The following is a 27,344-nucleotide window of genomic DNA, read 5'->3' on the forward strand; positions in this document are numbered from 1 at the left end:
TGTCTTTGCCTCTGGAAGATAAACTCTGCAAGAAACAATGTGATCTTTCCTGCTACTCACCAATGAAGGAGTTCTTCACATACAGAAGTGACTTGATACACACTTGAAGAATGAATGGGTGGTTTCATCTTTGAAAAAAAAATACTGATTTATTTATCATATATACAGTGTTTTGTCTGCATGTACACCAGAAGAGGGCACCAGATCTCAGTTCCAGGGGATCTGATGCCCTCGCACAGACATGCAGGCAGAACACCAATGCACATAAAAATAAATAAATTTTAAAAAGAGAAAGAAAGAAAGAAAGGAAGGAAGAAAGAAAGAAAGAAAGTACTAGGAGCTCAAGATGGCAACCTGAGTGTTTACACTCTTAGGCTGGATGTTACAACTGGCTTTTTCCAAAATGTCCTGATATGCTGGCTGGGTTTTTGTTTTTGTCAGTATAGACACACCCTAAGATCATCTGGGAAGTGAAAACTTCAATTGAGAAAATGCCACCATTAGATTTGCAAGCAAGTCTGTGAGGCATTTTTTTTGATTAATGATTGATGTGGGAGGACCCAGCCCAATGTATGCTGTGCCACCCCTGTTATGATTAATAAAAAGAAAATAAGATGATAAGATAATAAGACGCCTGGCAACAGATATAATATTATATGAAGTTTATTAAGTGAGCATGGGGGTGGGGAGAAGGAAGAGGGGGCAGGGGTACCCCAGAGAGAGAGAGAGAAGAGGGAGAGAGAAAGAAAGAGGGTAGAACAGGTAGAGGGGGGGAGAGGGGAGAGAGAGGAGAGAGAGGAAGGGGAGAGGATGGAGAGAGGGGAGAGAGGAAGGAGAGAGGAGACAGAGAGAGAGAGAGAGAGAGAGAGAGAGAGAGAGAGACAGAGACAGAGACAGACAGACAGACAGAGACAGAGAGACAAAGAGGAGGGGGAGAGAGAGGAGAGAGGGAGGGAGGAAGGAGAGAGAGAGAGACAGACAGACAGATAGACAGAGACAGAGAGATAAAGAGGAGGGAGAGAGAGAGGAGAGAGGGAGGGAGGAAGAAGAGGGAGGGAGAGAGAGAGAGAGAGAGAGAGAGAGAGAGAGAGAGAGAGAGAGAGAGAGAGAGAGAGAGGAGAAAAGCCATATGGAGGGTCTGTCTTTTTATATGGCCCTGGGCAGGGCCACGCCCCCTGTGGCAGGTAAGTGATGACATCACAGTAGGTGGATTGAAGCAGAATGCTAACAATCCTTAGGCAAGTGGTCTAAGAAAGGCTGAAGGAGCCATGGAGAGCCAGCCAGTAAGCAGCACCCCTCCATGGCCTCTGGGTTCCTGCCTTAAGTTCTTGCTTGACTTGCCTTCATGATAGACTGTAAAGTGGAAGTGAAAGCCAAATAAACCCTTTCCTCCCCCAAGTTGCTTTCTTTCAGGCGTGGTGTTGTATCGCAGCAACAGAAAGTAGGCCAAGATACCCGAGATTGCTTCCTTTTTGGAAAAGTGGCCTCTGTCCTTCCTCCATCCCTCCCTTCCTACCATTCTCCCTCCCTCTCTTTCTTCCTTCTCCACTTTTTTCAGAGCTCTACAAATGCTTTCACTTGGAGGGATCCTTCCAAGGAGATAGTAAAGCTTGAACAAAGCCCTGAGTTGGAAGTGTGCTTGCTTGTTTACTGAAGAGAGTGACTTTGGTGTTAGCATCTTCCAGCACATTCAGAAAAGCCTGCTTGGGGGTCTCCAAGACGTCTGTGCATCATTGTTTCTGTAGGAATCAGATAGGAGAGAGGAGGTGAGACAAATTAGCCAGACAGGAAGAACAACTCACATGGCAACTGCTGGGTCATAAAAACCAGGAGGCCATTTGCAAGGGAGGGGACATTTATTTTCTTCCCTGCTTGCTGTTAATGAGGTCATTTGTTTTTCTAGATCTTGTGACTCTGGGAACTGAGTCACTGCTAAAGTGTGGCATCTGAAGAGGCTCAGCATGGGGTGACTTCCAGGACAAGAGGTAGTCAACCACTAGTCACACTCTTGGGAAGACAGAGGTACTTTCAGATGTCAGGGTTTCAAAGAAAGAGGCTCACCTCTGCAGAGAACACATAGTCGGTTGTAGAGCTATGGTCCTCTCTGATAATCCATTTTACTTGTGCCTCGCTATCATGAATGTTCTGGCAACTTCTGATACATGCACATTAATATGTTCCCCATCCATCACCGTTTTGTGCTTGATGCCCTTTTCCTCTTTTACACTTTTTGGTCATCTGTGGCTTAACTAATCACTTTATATGTGTTATTTTCTTCCTATCTTGAGATATAGGCTATGCTTTTGAAAAATATGGTTTTACTGGTTGCCCTAGAATTCACATGTACATTTACAAGTAATCCAAATATTTCAAATAGTGTGAGGCTAATTCATGGGTTCTTAGTCATGTCTTTGCTTTACGATAAAATAGTTAGACTTCCTCCTCCAAGCCTCATGCATCACTGATGTCACTCACTCCAGCTATACAGAAGCTTAGACACTTGTGCATTATAACGTACATGCGTACAATACATTGTTTTTCTATTTTGAACAAACTGTGAGATCATTTATGGATTAGATACATGAAACTTTCCATTTGCTTTCACTTGTTCCTTCTTTGGCCCTTTTGTTTTGAACAGTGTTGAGTTTCTGCTCTTGGTTTCTAACTTTCTCCCTACAGATCATCCCCTAACATTTCCTGCAAAGTGGGTCTTGCAGCTAATGGATTCCTTTAAGGTCTTCCCCGAGAGCATCTTTGTTTCTCCTTGGTTCTGACTTTAAATGATAGAATTCTGCTTTATGTTTGCTTTCTTTCCTTCCTCTGCACTTTAAACCTTTGCTTTCTTCCTTACACCCTTGAAGAATTAAATGTAGTTCTTACCTTGGGCCCTTGATAGATGAGTGTAGCTTTTTTTTTTCCTGCTTCTTTGCAGGAATTGTTCTTTATCTGTGTTTTGAAACAATATTCCTCCTTTAGGATTGTTCATTTTATTCTGTGTGTGTTCACTGAGCTTTCTGGGAACGTGGTCTGGTGATAGAGATTAATTTTGGCAAACTCCTACTTAAGTATTTCCTCTATTCTGTTTCTTCCTTCTCATGTATCCACACTGTACACATTTCGCGCTCTTTGTGAGCGTCCCACTGTCCTTGGCTTTTCTACTGCTTTCTTCCTAGTCTTTTTCTGTTTGCTTTTCAGTTTTGAGGTTTCTACTGAGACCCTCACATACTCCCAGAGATTCTGTTCTCACTTTGGAATTGTGCTTTTTTTTCTCTCCAGTGTTAGTCTATCACAAAGGCATTCTTTTTCATTTCTAAAATCCATTTGGTTCTTTTTTTTCAGAACCCATCTCTGTTTACACTGCCTAGATGTCTCTGCATCTTGTCTCTGTCCACCCAACCCCTTAGCATAACTACAATTGGGTTCTCTGGGTCTGTTTTTGATGACTTTTCTGTCTCTTTTTTTTTTTTTTTTTTTGACTTTTCTGTCTCTTAAAGTTGTGGACTTTTATTTTGGAGCATTTATAATTTGGGTGGTTTTTTTTCTTCTCTTTTTAGCATTGTTAATTATTCTTCCCCTCGGGAGCTGAATGTGATGCATTAGGTAAAAAGAATTGTAGCAAATGTCCCTTTAAAGATTTCAGGGAAAGAGTGGGAGGTGGGGATGCCATTTAGAATGCTGTGTCCAAGTCTAGGTGTTAGGTGAGCCTAGGTGACTCTCACCATTGCTTCTCAGCTTTATCCTTGTTAAGACGGGATGGTGCCTTCAAACTTCTCAACGTGGGACCTATAATTACAAGGCTCCCTGAAGAGTGCCCGACATATACGTAGTCTCAATAATGTGAGAATTGAAGTTAACCCCAAATAAGAGAGACACTGTAGCCATGGCAGCTCTGTTAAGAGTGCCAAGTGAGCCTGCCAGTCCTGGCCTTACAGACTTTTAGAGATGCCTCTTAAAACAGCAGAACCCGTGGCCACTTCTTGGCAGTCCAGCTTGAGGCAGAGTCTAATTTTTTTTCCTTCCTGGTCTTCACCTACAGCATCAAGAGCACAATAGTTTCAACTCTCAACTTCTTCCCAATCTCAGCTGGTGAAGGCCTGCAAATGTCTGAGGAAAACACAGTTTGCTTTTCTGGAGACAAAGTAAGTTGATTTCTTTTCTTTCTTTCTTTCTTTCTTTCTTTCTTTCTTTCTTTCTTTCTTTCTAGTAAGTTGATTTCTTAACTTTCCCTTTCTCCCTCCTTGTTTACCTCCCAGGGCACATCTGGGTGCATCGGAGGAAACAAGTGCCAGCAAACCAACTAACCAGCCAATCTCTGGTATAAACTAGTGCAGAAAACATCGCTGCACCCAGACAAGTTACAACAAAGTTGAATGGCACCTGTGCCAGCGTGGTCATCGAATGGGCCAGGTCTGGTTCATGTGCTTACCCCTGGAAGTATGTCCAATGTCTTACAGTGGAATATTTTCTTTACAAGTTCAGTAAATCCACATAATGATTTTCCCCCACCAAGTGGTTCATCCTGGGTGATGACTCTCATCCGGCACTCCTGCCAACTTTCCATTCTATTAATGGAAAAGTAAGGGTCTCTCCTACCCGTGCCTGAGGTTCTGCCTGCTGTGTTTGTTGTTCAGTAGACCTGAGGGCTGATGGATCCTCCTATTCTGAAAAATGGGAATAATAAGTCTTATCTGTTTTCCCTTCAGGATGATTATATGTGTGTGTGTGTGTGTGTGTGTGTGTGTGTGTGTGTGTGTGTGTGTGTATGTATATATATACATATATATATATGGTTTTTAATTTGTGTTATGTATGTATCAAGCTTTTTGCTCACTTTCTCTCTCTCTCTCTCTCTCTCTCTCTCTCTCTCTCTCCCTGTTTTTGTCTCTCTCTCTCTCTGACTCTCTCCTCCCCCTCTCTCTCATGCATGTGCATGCACATTTGTATATTTGCTTTAGTTTTTTTTTGTTTTTAACTAATTTGGGTTATTATGTATACAGTGCTCTACCTGCATGCCAATAGGGGGCACCAGATCACGTTATAGATGGCTGTGAGCCACCTTGTGGTTGCTGGGTATTGAACTCAGGACCTCTGGAAGAGCAGCCAGTGCTCTTAACCTCTGAGCCATCTCTCCAGCCCTTGCTTTAGTTTTGAGTTTAGACTCTTTGTCAATTTGTTGTCACTATTTAGAGGCACAAATGTGTACATAGCTCATAAATCTGAAATACTTAAACCACTAAAGTAGGATTAAACCACTTGCTTTTTGCTTCATCCCAGTTTCCCCAGCTGTAAAATGGAACATTTGAATCACTGGATAAAGAAAGTGTCTTCTGGTACATACACTGTATGACTCCAGCAAGAAACAAACATTAAGCCTCGCCTGTCCCTTTTTACTGTGAAGCATGCTCAGCATGGGCAGGGGCAGACAGCTGCCGGAGCCACCTCCCTTTAGAATACAGACTCCCAGGCTTAGTCCACGACCCACACACTGAGCTTGCCTGGAATGGGGTGGGAGAATCTGGTGTGTCAAACAGCAGAGCAGGTATTTTCAATAACTACCCTGCACATCTCAGAAATGGCGGTGGGGACATTGCAGGTGGCTTTGAGGACTTCCGAGTGAGCATCTTCATGGAAGTTACTGTGGGGACTTGGAGCAGCATCTCTTTCCTCTACCCAAACTCCCTTCTTCTCAGATTGTCATTTAATCTGTATTTCCCTTTGTTTCCTGCCAATCAACAAATCTGTGTGCACACACATCCTTATCAAAAGCTCTATGACCTAAACTATGGTAAAATTAATTTTTCCATGTGTTTGGGAACTTGCCTCAATAATAAGGAGATTTAAATATTGCTCTGTGACTCCCCTCCCCCTGCCCTGTAGCATCATTGGAGTCCCCTTTCTCTAATTACATGAGAGAGGAAACAAAAGATTTATCATTTTTAGTATATAAATGACAGGCACTAAGAACCAGATTTAAATATTTCCTTAATTTGTTTTGTTTTGTTTTTTAAGTTTTTTTTTTGAGACAGGGTTTCTTTGTGTAGCCTTGGCTGTCCTGGACTCACTTTTGTAGACCAGGCTGGCTTCGAACTCACAGAGATCCACTTGCCTCTGCCTCCTGAGTGCTGGGATTAAAGGCATGCGCCACCACAGCCCGGCTTAAGCCTCAGTTTTACAGTAAGTGAAAAATGAAAATGAGAGCCACTCCCTCACGCCTCAAGGATCATATGAGAGAAGGATATTGATTTATTAGGTATGAGCTGCTTTGGAAAACTTCATTTTGCAGTCATTTTTCTTTTTAAAGAAGATATTAATTTTAAGTTCCATTAAAAACCCATGGTTTAATTCACTACATTAAAGATAAAGCTGAATTTTCTTTGCACCATTTCCTATCTTTCCTTTGATCTTCTACTGGGATTCGAGTGGAGCAAACCTGGTTGTGTGGTCCAGACTCTAAGCAAGAGTAGAGTTCCCCTTATTTTCTGTAGACAACATCTTGTGGGAGTGAAGGCCCAGGAAAATGTCTAGCACTCACTCTGTCACACTACCCTCAACGTGGTCTCCTCCACTAGAAGCACATGGCCCAAAGGCCATGGTTCCACTGTCCTAGCCACCTCCCATTACTTTTTCCTACTTGCTGTTCCCTGGTTCTGTCACCATGGGGACATCTTTAGTGTGTGTGTGTGTTAGTGCGTGCGTGCGTGCGTGCGTGCGTGCGTGCGCGCTTGTTTGCTTGCTTGCTTATTCCTTGTATTTGATTTTTTTTTCTCCCAAGACAGGGTCTCTCTGTGTTAACCTTTGCTGTCCTGGACTTGCTTTGTAGACCAGGCTAGCCTTGAACTCACAGCGATCTGCCTGCCTCTGTCTGCGCCACCACGCTCGGCTTGTATTTGATTTTAATCAGTCCCTCAGTCTGGTTCAGTTCCTGCCGGACATACTCTGCTTGCTTCTTTCATAATCCACTGGGTTCACTCAGTGCTGTCATTACCTGCACAGGTGTGCAGCCATTGGCTGAAGCTCGTCCTAACAGGAGCCAAGTCTCTTGAGGAAAACGGATACACCTCCTAAGCCACCCCACCTCGTTTTCCCAGCAGCCTTCACGTACCATCCCTCCTCCTCCAGGGCCGAGGTTTCATTTTGCCTCTTCCACATCTATTCTGGCTTCCCGACTGGCTTGATATTGTGCAAGCTCTGGACAGGATGGGGCCATTACACTCCCAGACTCCAGGGACTATTTCTCTTCTGTGGAAGCATCCAAAAGTCCCTCAGGCTACCTGCGAGGAGCACTTTGCTCCTCAATCAGCCTCCCCTCCCCACCTCACTTCCTCCCGTCCCCCGCCCCACCCCCAACACAGCTACCTGACCCTGGACATTTCCTTCTAATCCCACTCACAGCTTTGTGACCCAAGAGCATCCTAAAGGCTAAACCGGTTAGAAAGAACGAATTACTGTGTTTAGGAAGTCACTCTCGCAACAGGTGTAAAGGATGCCAGAGCAGAGGGCGAAGTGTGGTTTTTGTCCTGCGGGCAGGAAGGAGTAACACTTTAGGAAAGACGGTTTTGATCCCCTGAAAATCATACAAAACCAGCAAAACCAACAGTGCACGGTGTTGATATCTACAGTGAAACCGTCTCGTTCGCCTCTGCCCAGACCCTGATGCCATGGAGAGTCACTGTCCTGATAAGACACAACTCCCATCTCCGCTACTGCAGAAGCCTTCCAAGGTTGAGCCGCAGGCTGCAACGGTGAGTTCTGTCCACGTGGCTTGTCCCGGCTCAGTCCTTCCTCCGCGGAGCTAGTTGGTAGGCCTAGTGATTTTCTTTGTTTGCCTCCCCTCTAGTGTTCAATTTGGGAATTACATACCGTGTCTTTCAAAGACAAATTTCAAAGGGGTGAGTGCTACTATGCATTATATAAAACTATGTTTTTGGCCAGGGCGGTGGTGGCTCACGTCTTTAATCCCAGCACTCAGAATGCAGAGGCAGGCGGATCGCTGTGAGTTCGAGGCCAGCCTGGTCTACAAAGTGAGTCCAGGACAGCCAAGGCTACACAAAGAAACCCTCTCTCGAAAAACCAAAATAAATAAAAATAAGTGTCACATGTAGAACTTATTTTAAAATACTATATTTTTGTCTCATTTAGTTTAATAATGTCATAAATCTCAAGTGGCTGTTTTGAGATGCAGATGTGTTAGGACTTAAGAGAGAATTGGGATTCTGCGAAGATGCAGCGGACATTTGCTGCATTCTGTCTTGTGCAGATTTCATCAGTGGTGTCTTCTTCACTTCAGTTAGGCTTAACTGAGGTGGGCTAAGATTTTTTCTTCCAAATTAGTTCTTGCTTTTTATTTTTTGTCCACACTATCTCTTTGGATCAGTGTCATAATAATTTTAAAACCTCTTCAGCTTAATTTGCATTCGTTGTTGTAACATTTTCATGGGCTGTTGTTTGATTGACACCAAGGTTTACCATTTTAAATCCCTGGATATTTTTTATTGTTTCTCATCTGCAGTAACAATTTACTCTCCTTAAAAAACTCTTCTACCCAGATATTTTTTCATTTATATTTATTCTTTATGTGGAAGATTCTAAATGTCATGTACTAGCAATGACATCTAAAAAGATGAGGCCTTAAAATATAAAGAAAAATATGACCTACAACTGCAACTACCTCACAAGGGCTGGACACCTTCACTCATTCATTGATATATTCAACAGCAGAAATAATATGGCACAGTGAATGGAATAATAAAAATCAGTATGTTCAGATTTATTGTTTATTTTTCTTCCATCAGAAATAGTAGTTAAATGTATACTTGACTCATAACGATTTTGTTACCTTCCATTTCTTTCTTTGCTTAGGTTTGCAAGGGCCTTTCACCCTTGCTCTGTATCCCATTGTCCAGATTTTCTGGCTCAATTTATAGGGCTCTGCTCACAACTGTCTTGTGCTACTTTTTGCATTCCCTTGTGGTGTTCTCTTCTGAATCAGAGAGTTGAGTACGGCCTGGCGTGTACTGGGATGCTTTCCACCTTTTTGCCGAGGCCCCTGGGCTCTGTTCAGCCCTGGAAGTCGCGAGGCATGACACCTGTCTCTGCGAAGTCGCGGGGCATGACACCTGTCTCTGCGAAGTCGCGAGGCATGACACCTGTCTCCTTGCAGTTCTCTGTGCCCTTTATTCCCAGGGCTGCTCCCTTGCTTTTCTACTCACCTGTGAGCACTTCTCTGTCTTTATTTCCTCATTATATTTGTGTTGTGTTTTTTTCTTGATGAGCTGATTGTTGTTTTCCTATTGGTTTATTCCTATGTGAATGGAAGATACATACGGGTAGAATGTAGTGTGGGCTTCCCTGCATCAGCCCCGCAGTGGGTTTCCCTGCATCAGCCCCGCAGTGGGCTTCCCTGCATCAGCCCCGCCGTGGGCTTCCCTGCATCAGCCCCGCAGTGGGTTTCCCTGCACCAGCCCCGCAGTGGGTTTCCCTGCATCAGCACCACAGTGGGTTTCCCTGCATCAGCCCCGCAGTGGGTTTCTCTGCATCAGCCTCACAGTGGATTTCCCTGCACCAGCCCCACAGTGGGTTTCCCTGCACCAGCCCCGCAGTGGGTTTCCCTGCACCAGCCCCGCAGTGGGTTTCCCTGCATCAGCACCACAGTGGGTTTCCCTGCATCAGCCCCGCAGTGGCTTTCTCTGCATCAGCCCCACAGTGGGCTTTCCTGCATCAGCCTCACAGTGGGTTTCCCTGCATCAGCACCACAGTGGGTTTCCCTGCATCAGCCCCGCAGTGGGTTTCCCTGCATCAGCCCCACAGTGGGCTTTCCTGCATCAGCCTCACAGTGGGTTTCCCTGCATCAGCCCCACAGTGGGCTTTCCTGCATCAGCCTCACAGTGGATTTCCCTGCATCAAGCCCCACAGTGGGTTTCCCTGCATCAAGCCCCGCAGTGGGTTTCCCTGCATCAGCCTCACAGTGGGTTTCTCTGCATCAGCCCCACAGTGGATTTCCCTGCATCAGCCCCGCAGTGGGTTTCCCTGCATCAGCACCACAGTGGGCTTCCCTGCATCAGCCCCGCAGTGGGTTTCCCTGCATCAGCCTCACAGTGGATTTCCCTGCATCAGCCCCGCAGTGGGTTTCCCTGCATCAGCACCACAGTGGGCTTCCCTGCATCAGCCCCGCAGTGGGTTTCCCTGCATCAGCCCCACAGTGGGCTTCCCTGCATCAGCCCCACAGTGGGTTTCCCTGCATCAGCCCCACAGTGGGTTTCCCTGCATCAGCCCCACAGTGGGCTTCCCTGCATCAGCCCCACAGTGGGTTTCCCTGCATCAGCCCCACAGTGGGCTTCCCTGCATCAGCCCCACAGTGGGTTTCCCTGCATCAAGCCCCGCCGTGGGTTTCCCTGCACCAGCCCCGCCGTGGGTTTCCCTGCATCAGCCCCACAGTGGGCTTCCCTGCACCAGCCCCACAGTTCCCCTGGATGTAAGATGATGCATTTCCCAGGGTCTCAGTCTGAATGCCTGGGTTAGTTACAGACCTTAAATCAAGTTTTGGTGTGTAGGAAGCCAGCAAGTTCATTGCTATAGCCGACCTCTTCCTGTCCTGATTCTTGGGCCTTCTGAGGAACTCAGATAGTCGCTGTGGTTTCTTCTCTGAAGAGAATTGCAGAAAGATAACCTTTATATGACTTAGTATCGCCCTTAAAGTGAATCCCCGAGTCACTGAGCACTCTAGGGTCTGAGCTATCTCCTCCTACTTCATCCTCAACACAGACCTCCTCACCATCCACCCCAAAGACGCAGGGCCTTCCTTGCGGCTCACTTCTACTTGTGGTCTTTTTGCCCATCTTCGCAGTAATTGAGAACTTCGAAGACGTCAGCTGAAAGCCATATCCCTACTTACTCAGCTAGCTCTGTGCCCTCAGCTTCTCTGAAACCTCTCTCTTAGAGAGGCGTCCTCTGTTCAGCCATTTGGGGAAGGATTTGTTCATCTTTTTAATGCACAGCTCATGTTCTTCTCTTACACTTGTGAGCTCAGGAATCTTATGGCAGCAGATCACTGACTCTCCCGGCTCTTTTTATCAAATCAGAACCTAAAGAGGTTGATAGATCTGGATAGACTATCAGACATACATCTTACATCTAAACTTTCTTCTTACTGTGTAAAGGGTGGAAAACAGTTAATTTCATACAAAATCATATTCTTCTCTGTAAAGTTCATGAATGGAGTAGATTTGATATTTAAGGATATTTGCCAATGGCTTTTGTGTACTTCTTGTCTTGCCACTGTGAGGGTCTTGTTTGTTGAACCCCGCATACCAGAGCATTGCAAAAACGCATCCCTGAATATATGGATGGAACTATCTAATGTCCACTTCTATCACCATGCTTAACTTTTCTTTCAGCTGCTTCTATAGGAAATCATCTTTTTTTTTTTTTTTGAGTTTTTGAGACAGGATTTCTCTGTATAGCCTTGGCTGTCCTGGACTCACTCTGTAGACCAGGCTGGCCTCGAACTCACAGCGATCCGCCTACCTCTGTCTCCCAAGTGCTGGGATTAAAGGCGTGTGCCACATCAAGCCTTGACTATGGCCTTCCATTGGCATACTTTTAAAAAAATTTTTTTTATTTTTTTGGTTTTTTGAGACAAAGTTTCTCTATGTAACAGCCATGGCTGTCCTGGAACTCTCTTTGTAGACCAGGCTGGCCTCAAACTCATAGAGATCTGCCTGCCTCTGCCTCCCGAGTGCTGGGATTAAAGGCGAGCGCCACCATGCTCAGCTTCTTTGGCGTACTTTTAAACAACTATTTTTATTTTGGGTTCCTTAAGTCTCTTTCTCTCTACACCACCCCAATTCCTTCCAACACCCTGACCCTGGGTGGGAAAGAAGGAAGGTCAGCAAGGAGAGAGGGTGGAACTTTCCTTAGCTACTTCCTGCTGTTCTGGGTTGTCAGGTTCCCTGGGGCAAGTTAAATCCTCATCTTCAACTTCTTGTCAAACTGCATCAACAGCAACCAGGAGCAGCAGGGGGAAGCATCAGCATCCTTGTTCTTTCTTGGAGCGCACCCCCACCCCCCCAATCTCTCTTTGGGTCAGGCTTTTATCCTCACTGGCAAAGACCTTGCTTCCACAGGAGGTAGTTCACAGCTGACAACCATCATGTGCTCTCTCAGGAGGCAGTTATCAGCTGTGGACAAACTGGAGCAGGCCCATATCCCACACCTGGGATTAAAACAAAAATGTGTTTACATATAACCCAAAACTTCCACAACATTCTTTAGTCTCTGCTTTGTTTTTATTCTCCTATTTTCTACGTTAAGCCATTAAACCCATGTGTCAGAGAGAAACCAATAGCTGTATGGGTGGAGAGCAGGCTCATGGTTTGAGAGTCAATCCCTCCTCTTTTGGTGATGACAGTAGGGTTCGAATCTAGAGCCGCCTGCTCACCAGGCAAGCGAGGGTGGTGATGTATATAATGAAGTTTTCCTGCTCTTAGTAACAGCCAAGTAGAGGGGTGGAGGTGTTATTTGCTTCAGAGTTTTATGCACTACTATTTAAAAACATCTTTTTTCTTTTCTTTCTTTCTTGTTTTTCTTTCTCTTCTTTTTCTTTTTCTTTTTTTCAAGACAGGGTTTCTCTGGGTAGCCTTGGCTGTCCTAGACTCACTTTGCAGACCAGGCTGGCTTTGAGTTCACAGGGATCTGCCTGCCTCTGCCTCCTGAGTGCTGGGATTAAAGGTGTGTGAAAAAGATCTATTTTTCTTTTTCTCTTTTCTTTTCTTGTTTGTCAGAATCCTAACTCTTTTAGTTAGTTGATATTCAGTCTAGAATCTAACATATTGTGTTCAGTGTTGGGTGTTTTATACTTGTCTGCAGTAGCTGAAAGGAAGCTCCCATGATGCACTGGGGGCACAACTAACCTGCCGTCTGTCAGTCCAAGACTCTAGTTCTCACTGAACAGGGCCAGGGGTGTTTTCCATTGTAGCCTGAGAGATTATTTGGCCTTTTTCATTATCCAATTTAACTTAATTTCCTAGATCAAATGTGTAAAATGAGATGATGTGATTCATTGCCTAAAAAAAAAAAAAAAACACTGGCCAAACACAGATCAAACTGGTTTTCCATGATATTGGAGGTCACAATGCACATGGGGCCACCACACAGCTACAGCGGAGGGAGTGCAGGCCAGCTGACTTATTGGAGCACCTAAATGCCAAATTTCCTTGTGTATTAAAATATATAAAAGCCGAAAGCCAGATGACTTCTGCTGGAAAACTGTATGGATGGGGTAAGCAGGGTCTGATGCTGCCAGACCCTGGTGAGGGTGAGTGGTGTCACCGGAGAACGTCTATGCCTGGTGGTATAGGCATCCTGGCATCCTTACCACCGTGGGCCTGGGTCTGGAGAAAAGTCCAAAGCCCAAGAACCATGCAGGCAAAAAGACCAGCTATGAAAATAGAATGGCAGCCATGTGGCTAGACACAATACTGGAACTCAGTGGATACTTTTCAGTATAGCAGTGGCAGTAGAAAAAGGCTCTTTCCAGGACACATGGGACAATGGACCTCATCACAAGAGTTGGAAACATGTGCCTTTCCAAGAAACATTTTTAAAATTAATTTATTCAAATTACATCTAAAAATGTCCCCCTTACTTGCGTCCACCTGTTCCTCCCTCCTTCCCACTTTCACCCTATTATCCTCCCCTAGGTCTGTGTCTGAGGGGCCCTCTTCCCCCACTATATGGTCTTAGGCTATGTTTCAAATCTCTTCATGGTAGCCTGCTTATCCTTTCTCTGAGTGCCACCAGGCCTTCCCACCAAGGGGAAGTAGTCAAATATGGCCCACAAGAGTTCATGTTAGAGTCAGTCCCTGATCTCCACATAACTGGAGAATGTCCTGTCCATTGGCTAGATCTGAGTAAGGGTTCAATATTTACTTCATGTATTGTGTTTGGTGGGTGTAGTATTTTGAGCAGAACCCTTGGGCCCAGAGTGGAAGTGGAAGCTGAAAGGCCCTGGTCAAAGTTTACTTAATCCAAAACCATTTTGAGAGGGCAATGGTTCCAAAGAGCGTTTAAAGTGGTCAGGGCTGCACTGTGTGGATGCGGAAAAGTTGTCTTAAGAAATCATTTAGAAACAAGGATTCCAGCACTGGCCAGAGCACTAAGTGGGTAAAAATGCTTTTCATGTAAGCCTGATTACCTGAGTTTGAATCCTATAGCCAACAGAGGAAAGAGAGAATTAACGTTTTCAAATTAACCTTTGACCTCTATGTGCATTCTATGCCACATGTGTGCCCAACTGTCACACACATGTCATTCACACACAGATGCACACAGTCTGATAATAAATACAATAAATTTTATGAAAGACACCCTACTTTATAAAATATGGGTTTCTGGGTTACAAATAGACTAAACAAAGCAAAACAGTTTAGATTCTCTCTCTCTCTCTCTCTCTCTCTCTCTCTCTCTCTCTCTCTCTCTCTGTCTCTGTCTCTCTCACTCTGTCTCTGTCTGTCTGTCTGTGTGTTACACTATAGGGTGGTGTTTACTTGTTCATGTCTGTACACTTGTGCCTGTGGTTGTATGTTTGTACTTGCCTATGTGTACTCTGTCCGTTGAATGCTATTTGTGTGCATGTTTTCAGGGCTGACCATTCGGCGTTGACTAACCAGTTAGTTTGCTCTCCTCTGGGGAAGACTACTTCACTGTGCTCAGCATTCCTTAGTTGCCTGTGGTTCTTTATCTAGTCTTGAGGCCTCTTCCAGTCAGTACATTCATGGGTGCCCTCGCTCAGATCATATTTAGCTAGCCCCATTGGTGGGTGTTGTTTAGAGGAGGAAAATGTTTCTTCTGGTCATCTCAAGTTATTTTAAAAAATATTTTACTCTATTCTTTTCTGCTTTATAATTTATCTATTTTCTGTTCTTACTTCCTACTTATGTTTAATGTCATGTTCATGTTACTTTAATGTAAAAAGGTAAATAAAAGCTTGACTATAGAGAGATGATAGGCTAACATGTTTTATAGAGAATCATCTTTTTACATTTTAGGATTTCTGGTATCCATTTCAGTCCACCTTTGATTCTGATATGTACCCCTTGTTTTTATGGTGCTATGTGCCAGTTTTTAAATGAACACCACAATTGTTATTTCTGCATACATACAGAAATCAGAAAAAAAAACCCCTATACCTCTGCCTATAATTCATGTTCATTTTATAATGGGCAGAAAGTAATATATTTTTGTAACCCTTTTCTCTGATCAATATCTTCTACATAAGTGTGAAAAGATTGTTTGCCTTTAGAAATATTATGTTGCAGGAAGTGAGGTAAGTAAAATAATCTAGCTAGTGAATAAGATGGTTGGGGGTGTGTGTATAAAACATCCTTCTTGAAAAGCATTTTGGGTTAGTTGTAACAATAACACTCCTATTTACAAATCATCTTTTCAAATATTTTAGAATAAATTCTGACTCTTAAATAGCCTTATAAATGATAAAGGAATCAAAACTTTATCTTTTGTTAGCTGCATACATGCATCATCTTTCCTTTGCCCAGCTGCTGATGGGAGGAAGATGCACATCTAGCTGGTGGCTGGCTGTATCTTATAGACAGGCTTATCAGGCATTAGGAGTCTGTCTAAATTTTCAGATATTTTGGAGGAGGCTGTCTGTAAGATTATTAGCGCTTACCTTATTTAAAAAGGCAAAGGCAACTAGGATTTTTTTCACTAAAGCCTAAAGCTTGCCCATAAGTAATAGATGGCCTGGTCCAAAACTCCACTCATTCATCTTATAATGCTATTATTACTAATATGACTGCTATTGTTGATGCATTGGAGTCTATAAAAAGAAGTTCAGAAGTTACATAGTATTTCTTTCTTTCTTTCTTTTTAAAGCTTTATTTATTATCCTGTATACAGTGGTCTGTCTGCATGTACACCTACAGGCCAGAAGAGGGCATCAGATCACATTATAGATGGTTGTGAGCCACCATTGCAGGAAATTGAACTCAGGACCTCTGGAAGAGCAGACAGTGCTCTTAACCTCTGAACCATCACTTTAGCACCCATAGTACTTGTTTCAAAACTTGGGTTTATCCATAAGATAGTAAAAAATTCCTGGAGGGATGGGGAAACAGGAAGATGCAAGTGAGAGGATAATAATCAGGATGTAATCTGAATAAATTATTAAAAAATTTCAGGTGCAAATATGTAGTCTAAGTAAAAATGCACGATTTAGCCAGGAGCTGTGGTATATGTCTGTAATCCCAGCACTCAAAGAGGCAGGGGCAGATGGATTTCTGAGCTCCAGCCAGCCTGGTCTACAGAGCAAGTCTAGGACACCAAAAGCTACACAGAGAAACCTTGTCTTGAAAAAAAAAAACTAACCCCTTATTCCACTCTTGGAATATACCAAAAAATGCTCCACCACACAACAAGGACATATGGTCAACCATGTTCATAGCAGCCTTATTCATAATAGCCAGAACCTGGGAACAGCCTAAATGTCCCTCAGTTGAAGAATGGATAAAGAAACTGTGGTACATTTACACTATGGAATACTACTCAGCTATTAAAAACAAGAATTTCCGAAATTTGTGGATGGAACTAGAAATGATCTTACTGAGTGAGTTAACCCAGAAGCAGAAAGACTCACATGGTATATACTCACTTATAATTGGACACTAGCCCAAAAGGCACGTCCCACGAAAGTCTTCACTTACCAGGAGATTGGGATAGATGTGAGGACATCCTACCGAGATTCTAGGTAAGAGAAATATAGGGGATGGGGAAGTAGAAGGACCCAGAGGCTCCTCGAAACCTATAAGAAGAACATCATGATGGGTGGATCGGTGCCCAGGGGGGTCTGCTCAAACTATTGCACTAACCAAGGACAATACAATAGTAAACATCGAACCTCTACTTTGATCTAGCCAATGGACAGGACATCCTCCACAGTTATGTGGAGAGCGGGAACTGACTTTGACATGAACTCTGGTCCTCCATATTTGACCACTTCCCCTTGGTGGGGAGGCCTGATGGCGCTCAAAGAAAGAATAAGCAGGCTACCAAGATGAGACTTGATAGCTTATGATCATATTGTGGGGGAGAAGGTCCCCCTCAGTCTTAGATCTAGGGGAGGGGAATAGGGTGAAAATGGGAGGGAGGGAGGAATGGGAGGATACAAGTGATGGGAGAACAATTTAATTGTAATCTGAATAAATTAATGAAATAAAAAAAGAAAAACAACCCTTCCCCCAAAAGCATGATTTTAAGACCATGGATTCTGGAGGTGTCTAAAAAACTGTTGTTGGTCTCCGTAATTATAACTTTCCTGCATTTCATTTGGGAGGAAGAGGCAGGTGGATCTCTGTGTGTTTGAGGCCAGCCTGGTGTCCAGGACAGCCAGGGCTATTACACAGAGAAATCCTGTCTTGAGGTAAAAAATAATAAATGAAGGAAGTAAGGAAGGAAAAAAAAAAGAAAGAAAAGAAAAGAAAAGAAAAAGAATAGGAAACAAAGAAAGACACTGCACAATTGTTCTCCGAACTTTCTTGCAAATGTCTCATGTATCTAGGCTTAGGGATGTAAGCAATTTCTGTATATATTTTAGTTACTCTATCCTGAGGATTCAAAATGAAAATCCCAAGAAAGACTCCTTTTCTTATGCCAAGGTCATATGCCAATCCCCATGAAGGAAAATTCTCATCAGCTGTTCTGTGGCACCCTCTTCTGGTCTGTTTCCCACCCAGTCTTTGCCATTGTCGACACAACGTAACCACTGCACACAGCATTTATGCTTCAACAAGGGCTTCTGTGGCAGTGTCAAAGGGAGTCTAGACGTAAGACAGATGCAAGCCTTCTGGCCTGGATTTCTCCATCTCTCCCTGTCATTTTCCCACAGCCATTCTTAGGATTCAGCTTTGCTGAGGCAGGCAACGCAAGCTGCAGTTGTCCCCCTTCACTGTAGTGTCTTGTCCAGTGAGGTCAGAGCGGCAAAGCTATGCTTCCTAAGCATTATGTCCTGAAATTGCTTTTCTAATTGAAGCACCTGTCCTAATTAGCAATCCTGCCTCCATGATCTTTCCAGGTCAAACCTTTTAGAGTACCTTCTGTGACAGAATTAGATTTTTTTTTTTCAAAGACCTCCAGACTGTAAAGACATGTTGTAAAATACCAGACATTCCGAGAACGCTTGATGAATGAGCTGTTGGCCTCCAGATGATGTGCTTCCCCAAAGCCTTTCATGACTCTTTTCTTTTACACAGTTTTTACTTATTTGACAATTTCATGCAATGCAGTCTGGTCACTACCATTCTCCTCCATCAACTCCTCCTAGACCCTTTTCCACTCTCTCTCTACCCAACTTCATCCCCCCCTCTCAAAACAAACAAACACACTGACTAACTAAAAAATAAAAAACCCGCACCACAGAGTCTAATTTGTGTTGGCTGACTACTTCTAAGCGTGATGCAGGCCCAGGGCTGTGCTTAGTATGCTGAGTGTCCATAGTGGAGGGCTGACTTTCCCTCTATAGCCACTATCAATGGCCAACAGCTTCTTCAGTAGGCACAGAACTTCAGGGCTCCCTCCCCCAGCCCCCCCCCATTCTGAGATTTTTGTCCTGCTTGAGCTTGTGGCAGGGTTTGGAAATGCTGTCACAGTCTCTGTGAGTTCATGTGCTCATCAGCTCTGCTGTGTCCAGAAAACTACGCTTCACTGAAGCCAACCAGTTTTGTTTTTATGACACAGGGTTTCTTTGTGTAGCCTTGGCTGTCCTGGACTCACTTTGTAGACCAGGCTGTCCTTGTACTCATATCGATCCGTCTGCCTCTGCCTTCCTGAGTGCTGGGACTAAAGGTGTGTGCCATCATGCCCGGTGCCAAGCAGTTTTAAAAAGTCATTCCACCACTCTTTTTTCCCCACACCAAAAATTCCTATAGAACAGGAGGGTTAAATACAGTGGGGGTGGGAGGAGAGGACAGGAGGGATTAGGAACACCAAAAGCCCTTTGAAAAAGCCACATGGAAACTTACTACTATAGAAGCTTCCTAAAATATGTAGATATATTGAAGGAGTTTAAATGGAGTTACCACATAATGGGGTGGGGTTGGGGGACAATATTCTACCTAGACATAATATGCTACCAAATTCCATAACATTTTACACTAGCAAATGATGGTAAGGACCAGTTTCTAGTGTTTTCCTCCATGTTGCCCCTCCTTGGAATATCAGAGAAAACTGTGCCGTCTGGCTGCTAATGAACACGAACACCATGTTGCTTCTGGAAACAAGCTCTGAGGCCAAAAGAAAATGCTAGACATCATCACAGTGCTGAATGCATTACTGGCTCTGGGTGTTCACACAAGTGAGGAATGGTATTCGTTATGAGGTGTGAAAGCCGGTGGTCCATCTGCGATCCCTGATGAAAAGCAGATGAAGAATTTGGCGAACTCTACATAGGTTAATAGTGGAAAAAAAATTCTCTGCCAGAACAAATGTCATAGGGACAACCTGGCAAAACAAATCTGGATAAATTGCAAGTAAACGGATAGCCCAGGTGTGGGCATCACTGATTGTACTAACACAGACTTGGGTTGTGACACTTGCCCACACAATGAAGTCACCTAATAACACATTCCTTAAGTGATGTGTGATTAGGAAAAGAGTAGTATAAGCCAATGTATGCCAATTACAGATGGCTTAAATAAAATGGGCATGTTTCTAGAAAGCACCCAAGTATTGAAACTGAGCAAAGAGGCCGATTTAAAACCCACAAGAAACACATTCAGAGTTATTGAAAGAACAATATATTTCATGAGAACGGACTCAAGATTCTTAAGAGCATTCAAAAAACGAAACCACCATCACATGCTCAGAATTGTGAACTGTGTCCCTGTGTCCATTTACAATGAAGTATTACAATTGTAGGAAAACTTTTGTTTTTTCTTCGAGACAGGGTTTCTCTGTGTAGCATTGGCTGTCCTGGACTCACTTTGTAGACCAGGCTGGCCTCGAACTCACAGTGAGTGACCCTCCTACGTCTGCCTCCCAAGTGTTGGGAGTAAAGGCATGAGCCACCACCATGCTCAGAGGAAATTGTCTTTTTTCAAAAACTGAGAATAATGCTTTAGTTATCTTTGAAGCCCCTTTCCTGCAGGTCAGGGACCTGGAGGAGCATCCCATTCTTTACTGTTATAGCAGTAGTTGATTTGATTCTATTCAAACAGGATGATTCAGGGTGAGGCCTTCCAGTCCACATCCATGTATTATGGCTTAAAGCACTAAAACTTTGGTTCAAGCTTCCCTCGGGTCAGAAGCAACTGGAAACTATTCAAAACTGCTGACTCTTATTTGACCCTGGAACAACTGAGTCAGCACATAAATTTTAATAAGTATCTTAGTTCTGGCACACATATTAAAATCTGAGAAGTATTGGCATTTCATAATTATCCTCTTCCTGAAAAGGGGGTTGTAGAATGTTAGCACTCCTTGATCAACAGCCACATGCGAAGGGTGCTCCTGAGCCCTCCATGGGAAGCAAACTCCGTGAAATTCTTTTCTCTCTGACAAGATAGCAATGAAAATCGCACCTTGATTTTTGCTTAAAAAAAAAAAAGTTACACGATGGTTCAAGTTTGAACCTTCCCTGCTTTTGAAGTGGAAATGTGCAGTTCTGGGCTCTTGGCATCAGTGAGGCCCTTATTTGGGAACTGTCTTGGGATGAGGGAGGGGGTGAGGGGGTGTGAGGGGGTGTGAGGGGTGTGAGGGGGTGTGAGGGGGTGTGAGGGGGTGTGAGGGGGTGTGAGGGGGTGTGAGGGGTGTGAGGGGGTGTGAGGGGTGTGAGGGGGTGTGAGGGGGTGTGAGGGGGTGTGAGGGGTGTGAGGGGGTGTGAGGGGTGTGAGGGGGTGTGAGGGGGTGTGAGGGGGTGTGAGGGGGTGTGAGGGGTGTGAGGGGGTGTGAGGGGGTGTGAGGGGGTGTGAGGGGTGTGAGGGAGCGTGGGGTGGGAGCGAATCCAAGAAAGGTCTGAGGTGCAAAGGTTGGGAGTCAGTTTTCATCCACTCATTTCTGATTTTCGCTACTGAAAATATTCTCACTGAACCTCCAGATGGTGCTATAAACACATAGATTCTAAAGATCTTTGCCGTCCCCACCAAATAGGAAAAGAATGCCGCAATTTTCTTTTCCTTTCTTCCTTCCTTTCTTCCTTCTTCCTTCTTTCCTACCTTCCTTCCTTCCTTCTTTTCTCTCTCTCTCTCTCTCTCTCTCTCTCTCTCTCTCTCTCTCTCTCTCTCTCTCTTTCCCTCTCTTCCTCAAATTCTACTTAGTAGCCCAGGTCTTTTGCTTGCTTGTTCTGATTTCTTGAGACATTGTCTCTAGCTCGGGTTGACCTTGAACTCCCTCTGTAGCTGAGGATGACCTTGAACTTCTGATCTTCTTGCCTCTGCCTCCCCAGTATGGAGGACACACAGTTTGTGGCACCACATCTTCTTTATGCAGAGATGGGATGAAGGCAGGCAGGGCTTCACAAAGGCCGGCAGAACAGTCTACTAACGGAGCTATGTCCCGAGGTACAGTCCAGTCTTCAAAAACACACAAGAGTCTAAGTCATTCAGAGTTCATCAGCATATGTCAACTGAGGGTGTGCTAGCCAACATCAAACCTGGGTGGTTTTGTTTGTTTGTTTGTTTTTTGTCCCTCCCAATAAATCTCCTGTGTGAGTTTTGTTGTGTAGTGTGACCTCATGGTATTCCCTGGCTCTCAACTTCCAGGATACCTTACCTGTCAGAACTCCAGCACTTGCCCTGGGAAAACTTTCCCCTTCAGAGATGTAACGTTTCTTTTGGGGCAGCCTTTTCCCTCAGAGCTGTAACACAGATACCCCCACGGAACTGCCACTGCAGAAAACGGATTTTTTCCCTCTGCCAGCACGTCATCAATTGCTGAAAACTTCTTGGTTGAGGGTGGGACCCCGTGTCCACTTCCCACTCTCAGTGCTAGGACCCCGTCTCCCTTCAACATTTGTTTTTGTTTTAAAGCCCTGTGGCTTGCATGGTGATCTTTATCTTTTACATTGCCCAGATGATTTTTTAAAAATCTTACTTATGGTTTTATCCTCACTTGTGGAACCGGCTTACATTTCAGTGCACATAAAAGTAAATTTAAAACTAAATCATCTGAGCAGTAATTCCGTCGAAAGGAAATGCTCATTTCTGATCCTCCTGTTTCCTTTAAGCAAGAACCTCTGTCCCCAGAGAGGGTGGTGGTGGCAGGAACATGTCCGGTATCTTCATTTTAATCCCTTCCGGTCTGTGACTATGAGAGGACGAATGATTTTTCTGATTGGTCACCTTGGGTGGGAGATAGTGAGTGTTTGCATCTCAGTCCCTTGTGGATGCTCTGCCACTACGTAAGCGGCACAGACTTCTGCCGACTGGCCCATCTTACGACACTGGATTTTCAGTTTCTAGGTTACAGACAACTTCAGCTTTAACTTCCGAACCCTAGGTCTGAAATGCCTGAAGGCTTCTGTGAGCTATAAGCTGATATAATGAGTTGCAATGAAGCAAATGGTAAAATTAGGAGATGCACCCAGAATTTAGGACTTAGTGGGCCGCCACAGGCAGGGGGAGAGAGGAGCGCCAGCAGTGAGTTGGCTCAGCAGGTGGCACTTGCAGCCAAGCCTGGTGGCCTGAGTTCGAGCTCCGGGGTCCACAAGGTAGAAGGAAAGAACCAGACTTGCACATGCGCTATGGCGTGAGTACTCACTTCCCCACAAACCACAAAATGGTAAGTCTAAAAATGTAAAATGGAAGGAGGAATGGAGGAAAGGGTTCATTTAAATGCACACTCCTGAAGGTGGTGCACGCCACTGCTTCCAACAAGACTCTGTGTACAGAGCGTTCTGATTTTGTTAGTTCTTATAAAAACAACAACAAAATTCCGTCCAATTAAAAATCAGCCGTAGATGGAAGTGGGTCAACCAGAAAGCTGGGATCAAGGGCTATCTTTATCAGCAAAGACACTGCCCGGTGCTGAGCTAGTGGCCTCAGGTGCACAGCAGGAAAATCAATAAAGTTTTGTTTAGTCTCCCTTTCTTTTGTCTCTTGTCCTTGAATCTAAGACAAATAAATAAATAAATAAAATAACATACTTTTAGTTAAAAAAAAAATTGAGTCCAGGAGATCTTTGCAATAAAAGGTTAACTAAATTGTGTACTCATTAAAACAGTGTTTATTAAAGTTGTTGCCGAAAGGGAGAATGTGTTTCAAATGTTAATTCATTCAACTTCTTAAAAATCTTGACAGGATAAATAGCCAGTCTGTCACCCCCACCAGAGATGTTTTTCCTGCAGGAAACACTGAAAAGAATTATCTTAGAATCGTCAGTTACTTTGGTCAGGCCATCAGTCAATATTCACACTGCATATTTTTAACAGCAACTCCATGGGAGAGAATGTGAAGGTAGATACAGGTCCTCCTGTGTCCTCCAATTAGTCAAGCCTATCAGATAAGCCCTCCAAAACCTTGAGCAGAGAATGTGGGAATTTTTTTTCAACAAAAATACAACTACAGTGTGGAAGGCTCTACAGAGTCATCTGACTGAGAAGTCCACAGTAGCTTTCTTCTCTCTCTGTGGCTTTGTTTTCTTTGGTTTCTCACAGTGGATAACACTGTGGCCAACTGTGTTATGGACCTATTAACTAGAAAATTCCACAGGCACAGCATCATTTTAACATTTTATTATTTTCTTTTAGGCCATAAATTTAAATTCCCCACTGTTCTGGGAAGCATGATACACTATTTGCTGTCCCTCTCTATATTTACCTGGATACAAATCATGTCTTTGCTTAGCATCTCTGTGTAAGATATCTGCATATTTATCTTTTAGTAACCATCTTTCTTATAAGAGTGACCATTTCAATGCTTGGATCCAAGTAACTCTTATAGGGCAGGCTAGCAACACTCAATGGCTGTGTCAATAGCCTCAGTTTTTCATCCAAGCATTGTACTATCTAATATTATAACAAGAAAGTGTTGTGGGGTCTGCTTAAATCCAACACAACTCAAACACCAGGTCAATGCAGATGGCAAAAAACTTATTGTAATCAAGCTGCTACTGATTGTTCAGGGCTACAGAACAGACTCAGGAGCAGAAGTGTGACCGTGAAGGGACGTTGTACAGCTTATTTAAAGGATGAAGCCATAAAGTGAGGGGGAGCAGGGTGGGCTGTAGCATATCATATTTTGACACAAGGGATTGAACAAGGGAGTTTCCATCAATCAGGATAGGAGGAGGTCCCTGGGCCAGGGAACATGAACTTATTTGACCCAGCCAGCAAGATGGAGAAGTTGTCCTTGAGGTATCTGGACTCAGACAACTGTCTCCTTTCAACTTGTCCATGAGATGGCTGAACTCAGACAACCGTTTCCTTACAAGAGAAGCTGTTCAGCTATTGGTAAATTCCCAGGCCCCCTAGAGTCTGGGACCTTGAACTTAGTTTCTCCCTCTGATTAAATGGAGACTGGAAACAAAATGGTAGTACTTAGAATACGTTTCTTTTGCTTGTTCCCAATGGAAAGGACAGGAGGATGTTACTGGATCAGCAGTTAAGAGCACTTGCACTGTTGCCAGGGCACAGGTTCAGTTCCCAGTGCCCACATGACACCTTGTGAGAGTCTGGAAGTCCAGTTCTAGGGATTCTGTCTTGTGGTCCCTGCTGTGCATTGTATGCATGCGTTACCCAGACATATATGCAGTTAAAAAGGTCATGCATTTTAAATAAAAGAAATAAATCTTAAAAATAGGAAATAACAGAACAAGAATATTTGAAAGGTCATGTTCATATGACATTTATTAAAAATATTGTTAAAATTGTTTTATTGTTCTTTATAGTTATTAATCTCTATAAAAGGCATATTAAACTTTATCATAGGCATGTAAGTTTAAAACAAGATATTATATAATCCCCTATTACCTGTTGAATGAACAGACTGGACCCCTTAAATATTATGATTATTTCCCTACACAGACATATCTATGCTACAGTTTAATTTAAACTTACCAATAAATAACAATAAAATTGAATGATCATAACAATATACTGGAGTCAAAATAGTTCTGTAATTTTCCATTTTATATCTTTCAGACCTTAGTTAATTGTGGATATGAGCACATGTGTGACTTGACCATGTGACATATTTCAAACAGCTGCATTGAGTACATGTATCTATAAATAGATTTTACATGTCCATTTCATTTAAGGGCCTAAATTTTTGGGTGTGTTTGATCCCAGCTTCAAAATAAGGACATTCTTGAGCTTTCTCCCCCTTTTTATTCCATGTATCACCAATGCATTCTTCTTGACTTACCTCACCCCAAGCATCATAAATAATACTTGAGGAGAATCTATCAGGACCATATGAGACAAAGACACATCTGTAATACCACCCTGGACAGGTGGCAATTCAATAATTGTCCATTTCCTAACTGGAAGTGATGTCTAACAGGGAAATATCTGTTAGTCCACCTGGATAAACAATTTATTTAAAAAATAATGCTGTATGTAAAGTACCTGCCACACAACCATGATATCTGTGTTCAGGACCCTTAGACCCATATAAAATCTGTACATAGCCATGTGTGTGTAATCTCAGTGCTGGGGGGATGGGGGCAGAGATAGGCTGATCCCTGAGTCTCATCGACTATCTGGTCTAGTGAATTGATTAACTCCACATTCGATGAGAGAGCCTGTCTAATAACAACAATATTAACAACCACAATTATAATAATAAATATGGAGAATGATAGATGAAGATACCTAATATCTATTTCCAACCTCTAAAAATGTGCACATATGTGCTCCCATTCATACATGCACACATGTGTATATCACACTTGTATGCATATGTACACACTCATGACTTTGTAGCTTGCTTCTGTAAAATGTTTTTTTTTTACATATACATGATATTATTACACCTATATAAAATAAACTACATACAGCAAGAAGAACCACATAACATTCAGGAATTACATTCATGTTACATTCATAGTGTTTTGGCTGCTTGTATTTGGCAACATCGAAGAAAACATTTTCCTATCTCGGTGAGTCTAAAATTCTGAATGTAAATCAATCTCTATCATATCTCATCTCTATCAACTTTAAACATCTATCTAGCCCTTAAAAACACCTTAACCCCTAAACAACTAGGCTTACTTGTGAAACTCAACTATTTGGTGTTTAACCCCATCAGAGACTTGAGAAGGAGTAAAATTAAATACTTGAGTAAACAGGAAGTGCATGTTAGCAGCTTACAAATTTAATAAAAACAAATGACAGAGACAGTTTGCTGCCTGAACAGTCACCCATAGCTCTCTAAAATGTTGGCGCATCATCTTCAGCCTTCTGGCCCAGTGTATCTAACAGACATATTTGCGAGGCAGGAACTGTTGAGGACTTGCTTACCCTGTCTTGGCAGAGTTTGGCCATTGACTCGGCCTGTGGAAGTGTATAGGGAAGATATGACAAAAACTGGATTGTTGAGTCAGCTCCTCAACTTAAAGCCTTAACTGTGCTCACAAGGTTATTTTTAGTTCATTGGTATAGAAATTTACATATCGATGCAAAATAAGTTTAATTTCAATGCATTGGTTTAGAATTCAAAATTTAAGATTATTTTTCACACACATTATATATATTTCTACTCTAATATGAGGTATTGTACCCATACCACTCAAGTAGAACACAAGGTTGACCTCCAATACTTTGAAAATGCTACTGCAGGCTGTTTAGGATAAGTTAGACAAGTTAATTGCTAATTGATCAAATTGTAGTCATTTCAATTACTAGTTTATTTATATTACAAGAATATACATCCTACATGTAACAGATAGGTATGATTCTATAGACAGATAAAGTAAAACAGTTAGATAAGGTCTTCAAAAACCTCAGAGTCCTATAGAATATGGCAATTAAAGATGTTTATATTGTTTTAACGATTCTTTGACAACAAGACAGTTCAACTCCTGGCAACACCCAGCCTACCTAAAAGATGATGATGAGCATCGGCGAACCTCCTCATAGAGATGGCTTCAAATGTGGCAAACCAGTCACTGGGCAAAACGTCCTTGTTTCAACCACGGACAGAATTCTGCCTAAAACTTGTAAATGGTTTTTTAAAGTTTAAAAAAATTTTTTTATTGCTTCTTTGTGAATTTCACAGCACACACTCCAGTCCCACTCATCCTCCTGTCCCTTTCTACCCATGCTTACAGGTCCCCCCCCCCCCTTACAATAGAAGAAAATCTCACTGTGGAAGCTGGAGTGTGTGATAGTGTCCCACGGT

The 27,344-nt window shown here is 43.2% G+C and overlaps 1 long non-coding RNA gene across 5 annotated transcripts in view; it reads left to right on the forward strand.

Moving 5' to 3' along the window:
• Nucleotides 1–1,235: 1,235 nt before the first annotated feature.
• Nucleotides 1,236–27,344, forward strand: part of LOC311595883 — a 68,770-nt gene continuing 42,661 nt past the window's right edge. For 2 of the 5 annotated variants that reach the window (XR_014778599.1, XR_014778600.1), the window contains exons 1-4: nt 1,236–1,283; nt 1,904–1,985; nt 4,037–4,139; nt 7,648–7,742. This is a non-coding gene — a long non-coding RNA (uncharacterized lncRNA). Of the gene's footprint in view, nt 1,284–1,903; nt 1,986–4,036; nt 4,140–7,619; nt 7,743–27,344 lie in introns of all 5 variants that reach the window. The other 3 variants (XR_014778598.1, XR_014778601.1, XR_014778602.1) reach the window with 3 other exon arrangements.

The sequence above is a fragment of the Acomys minous genome, assembly GCF_964271855.1.
Source record: "Acomys minous genome assembly, chromosome: 4".
NCBI classification, from domain to species: domain Eukaryota; kingdom Metazoa; phylum Chordata; class Mammalia; order Rodentia; family Muridae; genus Acomys; species Acomys minous.